This window comes from Capra hircus, chromosome 20, assembly GCF_001704415.2.
Source record: "Capra hircus breed San Clemente chromosome 20, ASM170441v1, whole genome shotgun sequence".
NCBI lineage: Eukaryota > Metazoa > Chordata > Mammalia > Artiodactyla > Bovidae > Capra > Capra hircus.
The window spans coordinates 5,560,736-5,567,689 of record NC_030827.1 but is presented as its reverse complement, the minus strand read 5'-3'; the positions used below and the strand labels follow the sequence as shown (position 1 = coordinate 5,567,689).

Below are 6,954 nucleotides of genomic sequence, written 5' to 3'. Positions count from 1 at the left end.
GGGGCCTGGAGGCAGCTGCAGGAATTGGTGAGCCGTTCCCAAGCCCCAACGCTCTCGCCCGCGCCCCCTTTGGATTGCTGCTTGTAAGAGGCAAATTCCTAGATGGCTTTCTGAATGCTAAGGAGTTCCTGGGGTCAACCTGTCCTGCTCTGATTGGTGGAGCCAGTCATGAGATTCAAATACTGACTGGGTACTGGGCATTCATTACTGTCTTGGTAACCAATGACAAATCTGTTAAAAAAAAAAAAAAAACACATGGTAGTGATATCTAAGGAACTCAGGGGAATGCAGGCCAAGGAACCCAGCCCTTGGGCCCCAGTTACTGGACTCTTGACTTGATTACTGTTTAGGGGAGATTTTCTTGAGAGGTGGTAAAAATTGCTCTAAAAAACCTGGGCCTAGGAATTCCCTGCACTCTGGTGCTTAGGGCTCCTCGCTCTTACTGCCAAGGGCCGGGTTCAATCCCTGATCAGGGAACTAAGATCCCATAAGTCACATGGTACAGCCAAAAAAATAAAAACGAAACAAAAACCCAAAAGAAACAATATCCTTAGGGGCATGAATATCATCTCCTAAACAAGGAAGGGAGGGTATTGGTCTGAGAAAGCTTCCTTCCTCACAGATTAAGACCTTATTTTTCTTTAATGTAACTAGCTAAACTGGTTTTAGGTAAACAAACAGTCTACCCTGCCTAGGCCAGGCACTAAAAACAGAAGAGATTCCTTCCCTCAGAATTCTGGTAGTAGGAGACACCCGAAGCCCTAAATAAACAAGTTGTCTGAATATGGTATACTAGTGGTTTCCTTTTGTTTTCCTATGTTAAGCAGTGTTCTTGGAGCTAAATCTATCCTTCATTGCATAATTCACTCATAAGTCATGTTGGGTTTTTTTCTTCTTCAATCATAATAGTCAAAAGGAGATTTTGGTCCAGACGTGTGCCTGTCGACAAGCCACAGGAAAAGTTCTGGCTAGCTGTTGTCCCAAAGTTTCTCATTCTTGAATTTGGGAGAATTCAAAATGGAATCATTGAAGCCCCAGAGTGAACTGTCCAGGGATCAGTCAACTGACAAACAAGATCCAGGTTTCCCAGCTCACAGGCCCAAGTGGTATAATTCAGCATCGCCTGATGGCGAGACTGCCTGTTCTACGCTCCAGACCAAGCTGCTGGCCCAGGGGCTGCTACACACATGCCTCATGGTAAAGACATTGTTGAGTGTGCAGCTCTTGCTTGGCGACAGGGAATTTCCTCATTGTCACCTCACTCCACGCAGACTCACTAAATTTAGTAAATGAAGTTACAAATTACCCAGTTAAATCTGAATGCAATATTTGGAACACACTTATACTTTAAAAAAATCTGTCTATTTGAAGTTTGATTTTAATTGAGTGTCTTAGTGTATTAGCGCTGCTATAACAAAATACCACAGACCAGGTGGCTTAAAAGTACATATTTATTTCTCATGGTTCTGGAGGCTAATAAGTCCAAGATCAAGGCACTAGCAGATTTGGAGTCTGGAGAGAGCCCTTCTCTGGATTCACAGATGGCTGTCTTCCCTCTGGGTCCTTGTATGGTAGGAAGGATGAGGGAGCTCGGTGGGGTCGCTTGCATCAGCACTCATGGTATTCAGGGAGCCTCTGATGTTGTGACCTGTGTACCTCCTAGAGGTCCCACCTCCTAATACCATCACGTAGGGCAGTAGGATTTAGCTAATGAGTTTTGGTGAGATATAGGATTTACTCTATAGCACTAGGTGCTCTGTATTTTGTCTGGCAACCGTAACCCCACAATCCTCAGAGGCAGGCAGTATCAGTGTCCCTGTCTAATCGCTGAGGCTCACAAAGAAAATTGCCTAAGGTCAATCAGCCAAGGTGGTGGAGGAACCTGGCCCCTGGGTTCACCTCTGGGTGTCATCTTTAAGGCATCGAGGATGTGCTGGGGTGGAGTGTGGGTGTCTTGGGGCTGGAAGGGATGAACTATGCAAGCTAAGGCCATAGAGGGACCAATCAGCATGAGTCGTGGATCCTGCGGTCTTCATATTAGAGGGCAGAGAAGAGAGCGTTTCCGCTCTTAGCTGTAACTGATTTTCGGTTTTAGTTTACTGTACCAAGACCTGGGCACCCTAGCCAACAAGGCTGGAAATGCAGGAAGCCATCTGGAGCTGTGTGCTGAGTCATAGGGCCCGGAGAAAAACAAGAACATCATGATGGCAGAGGAGGAGGTGGGGAGCAACCTCCCTGGAGATCACGAATGGCCACCAGAAATAGAAACCGCTCCCTCTGAAGCATCTGTTAGAAGGGCCAAGATCACCACGCAACTGGAATCCCCTTTCTATTAAACACCGACTGAATGCAGAGCTCTGTTCTGTGAGAATGTCAAAAAGTCAGGTGGTTAGTGAAAGTTCCTAGCTTTTTTTGAGGGGTGGGGTGGGGTATTGGTTCTTTTTTTTTTTCAAATCCAGTCTCATTCTCTTCTCTTACTACCTATGAGCACTTGGGTGGTATACTCAAATTTTCTGACCCCATTTCATCTTCAGGAATAACAATCCTCATCTCACTAAGATAGTGTGAGGGTTTCAATGAAATCACATTTTTTTAAAGTGTATTGCCTAGGTCTAGCACACAGTAGATGGTCCCCAAAGAGTAGATTTTGTTGTCAGAGAGACATAAAAATATCTTTCTTTCGGGTTGGTGCAGGGATTAAATCAGATAATGTGGGGAGGGGAAACACTGGATACAGGTCTCAGGGAGAAGTCAGCTAAAGATGAGACTGCTTTTTCCTTGTTTTGCCCCTAGGTCCTGAGATGGCTGGTTCTGGTCCCCCTGGATGCTGTTTAGTAAGGCTAAATACAAACACAGTGAAGGCTTATATATGTTCATTCCATCCACAAATGTTTCCTTTAACATTGTGCATATCACTGGTTCAGCCTCTGTGGAGGCAGAGACAAAATGAAGATGAATTCCTATTTGTCCATTGATTTCAGCAGTTGTTTCGTGGTCAGGCACTCTGTGAAGCACTTTATGTAGACTGGATTCTCAGGGCAACTCTTTCAGATAGGTACTGTTATAATCCCACTTTACAGATGGGAAAACTGAGGCTCAGAAGGATTCAACACATTGTCCAAAGGCACAGAGCTAGTAGGAAGCAGAGTCAAGGCTCAGTCCCAGGCCTGACTATCCCTACCATGGACCAGTTCCCAGAGGGAGAAAAACACTCAGTTGGAGATTTCAACTTATCCAGGGACAAAGGTGTCTACACAGCACAGTGAGATGAAAGGTCAGAGGAGAGACTGGTCATCAGAGTGACTGACAGCGGTTCTGGGCTGCAAGGGGCTCCCTGGGGGGCTTCTGAGAAGGTGGGAGTGGGGAGTAGGCCTAGACCAAGGGGAAGCAGATGGAAGAGAGTACAGTGAAGGCGGGTGAGGGCACACGAGACTTGGTCAGGTGTGGGCAGGGTTCAGCAGCAGGCCAGCTGGCTGAGCCCAGGGCCTGTATGAGACACAAAAGGAGGAATAGCCAGTTGGGACGGAGTCTGGCTGGGGCAGGCTGTGATCAGTTTCCAGAATGATAAACTCAGGCTCAGCTGAAGCGACTTCTAGTCTTAAAGCATCACTGCTTAGAGGATCCCTACAAATCACGTGCTGGCTGTCAGCAGTGCTCGAAGGTATACCTGTCACTGGAAATGAAGGAGGTTTCTGTAGGCAGTAGACATCACCTGTCTTGCTGAGTGACCTCAGCCTTAAGGAAAGAGATAGTGACATTTCCTTTGTGTTCAGAGGATTCCACTAAGAAGGCCAAGTGCTAAGGGTCATCAAAGCAAACTCAGAGATGGTACAACTGTTCTTTAAGCCAGTCTGGCAATATATATCAAGACGATAAACACGATCCCCCTTTTGATGCCATGATTTTACTGCTACAAATTAATCCTAGGAAAATGGTCATGGAGGGATGCAAAACTCTGTGCGTACAAGGATGGTTACTATAGTATCACTTGCAAATATAAGTATCAGAAATGTCCCCCCTCCAACCCCAAAAAAGAGAACAGATCTGTGGTTAGCAAAGGGGGAAGGGGAGTGGGGGAGGGGTGGATTGGGAGTTTGGGATTAGGAAATGCAAACTACTATATATAAGATGGATAAACAATAAGGTCCTACAGGGTACTAAATTCAATATCCTGTGATAAAACATAATGGAAAAGGACATGAAAAAGAATGTATTTGATTGTATAACTGAATTATTTGGCTGTACAGCAGAATTAACACAACATTATACATTGATTATACTTCAATAAAATAAATCAAATAAAAAAGAAATGTCCCAACTAGTCAATAACAGGGACTTAGTTGAAAATGATGATATATCCATTCAATGGACTACCACACTACCATTAAAAGTCGTTGTTCAGTTGCTAAGTCGCGTCCGACTCTCTTGCAACCCTATCTATGGACTGTAGCCTGCCAGGCTCCTCTGTCCATATGGGATTTCCCAGGTGAGAATACTGTGTTTCCACTTCCTTCTCTAGGGGATCTTCCTGACCCAGGGATCAAACCCAGGTCTTCTGTTTGGCAGGATTCCTTACCACTGAGCCACCTGGGAAAAGTCATTGTAGTCACACTATATTAAGTGAAAACATCAAGTTGCAAACCATTAATATAGTATGATCTCAGCTTGAAATTACATTAATAAAATCCATTCCCCCCACTTTTTTAAATTCCACAGACATTTACTGCTGCTGCTGCTGCTGCTGCTGCAGTCGCTTCAGTCGTGTCCGACTCTGTCACCAGACTCCCCGTCCCTGGGATTCTCCAGGCAAGAACACTGGAGTGGGTTGCCATTTCCTTCTCCAATGCATGAAAGTGAAAAGTGAAAGTGAAATCGCTCAGTCGTATCTGACTCTTCGCGACCCCACGGACTGCAGCCTACGTCCATGGGATTTTCCAGGCAAGAGTACTGGAGTGGGGTGCCATTGCCTTCTCCAGACTTTTACTGAGCACCTGTCAAGTAGCAGGAGCAGTCCTAGGCATGGAATACAGCGGTGACTATAATCCGCGGGATGCCTGCCTCTGGGAGAGGGGTGAATACAAGGCTGCAGATGGTGGTCAGCACGGTGGGAGGGCAGCAGGGGAGCGGCAGAGGCTTGGCCAGGAGGGCTGTTCCTCAGTTAAGGAGGAGGCCCCAGTACCCGAGGGGTCTGTGGGGAGGCACTTGGGGCCTCCTCACCTGCTGCTCGGCACCCCCTGAGCCAGCCCATTTCTGCCCAACTCGCACAGGCCTCAGGGAGTGACCCAAGGCCATGACTTCAGCCCAAAGAAGACAGCAGTGGGAGGGGGACCCCCACATACCCACCCCAGCAGACAGGTGGGGCTGATCTTTTAGGCCTTGGGACTTTGGTGTGCAGCTAAAGGCACTTGAAGCTGCCTCTGGGGTTTGGGGGTCCCCAGAGGTCCTGGTGATGGCACACTGGGGGGCCTAGGCACCAGAACACAGTCTCCCCAGCAGGGGAGGGCCAGAGCCGCATCCTGGACCACAGCAGCCTGGCTGTCAGGAGTGTCAGTAGTCACCACATCTCGAGAAGCTGCAGTGCACACGGAGGGCTGGCGCCCACAGTCAACAGCGCTCCAGCTTCAGGCTCTTGTACAGGCAGCTCGTGCAGAGCATGCCGAACACCTGCACACGGGCGATGCCCAGGCCCATGGCCCCGCTGATCCTCAGGTGCTCCTGGATGAGGGTCTCCAGCTTGGTGATGCAGCCGCCCCTGACTCTGCATATATTGGAGGTGTGGTCCCACCGCCCACGGCCAGCAACCGTGGTCTTGCAGCAGCTGTCGGGGACCACATGTCCACCTGCCTGGCCCGAGCGGATGCGCTCACTGTCCTGCCAGGCCTGCGAGCTGTTGCTGCCACAACAGTGGAACTCCTGCTGCAACTTGTCCACGGCGCTGCTCACGCCCTCCTGGCACGGCTGGTGGTAGCCCTTGGTCACGGTGTCCTTCAGGTTTCTCTTGAGCTCTGCGTTCAGCCGCTGAATAGACATAGACTCCCGCGATGATCTCCAGCAGAGTTAATAAGGGGAAGGATGCGGTACAGATGTAGCAGGTTCCTCTTCCTTGAAGGTGGCACAGCAGCCCAGAACCCCAGTCACAGTGAGGACGGCTCCCGCCACCACCAGGATGCAGGCTGTGGCCAGGCAGGTGCCCCAGGCCAGCGGCTGATGCACTCACGCCGGAGGGCCAGCGTTCAGATGCCCACGGCCGAGGCGGCCAGGCCAGCCAGCCAGAAGCAGCAGCTGCAAGTGAAGAGCAGGCACTGGAGGCAGACGGTGCCGCGTGTAGCTGTGGACTTCTCCCCATCTCGCCCATCCTGGGGCCGGCAGGCGGGGAAGGGGCTGGCTGGTGGGGCGGGTTCCTCTGTAAGGCAGGAAGACAGACGTTCCCGCCTGAGGAAGCTCCACTGGAAGGCCAGGGACAGGTCACAGCCCCGCATCCGAGTCCAGGCGGGCGGCGGGCTGCGGGGGCCGCGGCTCCGAGCGCAGAGAATCCACAGCCGGCGCGGGGCCGGCCCGCGGCCAAGGACACGCGACGCGGGTCAGAGCAGAGCTCCGCGCATGGGCGGGACACCCACTCGGGCGGGACACCCACTTGGGCGGGACACCCACTCGGGCAGGACACCCACTCGGGCGGGCCCCCGGGGTCCACCCAAGGCGGCAGAGGCCAGGTGGGCTGTGGCCCCGGGGTGCCCACAGCCCCACTGCGGCCCACGCCCTCTCCATTCACTGTTTAAGTAGCTAAGGTGCTGTGTCCCAGGCAATATTCTGAACACTTTGGTGATGGAGGGCAACGAGATGAGTGTATTATTTGGGAGGCAGTCAGATGACATACATGTAGAATATGTTCAGGAATAAACACGGTAATTCTGAGAGTAGTACAGCGCCATAAAGAAGATATAAGATGGGCTAGTT

At 50.5% G+C, this 6,954-nt stretch overlaps 1 pseudogene; it reads right to left on the bottom strand.

Moving 5' to 3' along the window:
* LOC102180891 lies at positions 5,605-6,479 on the bottom strand (annotated as a pseudogene).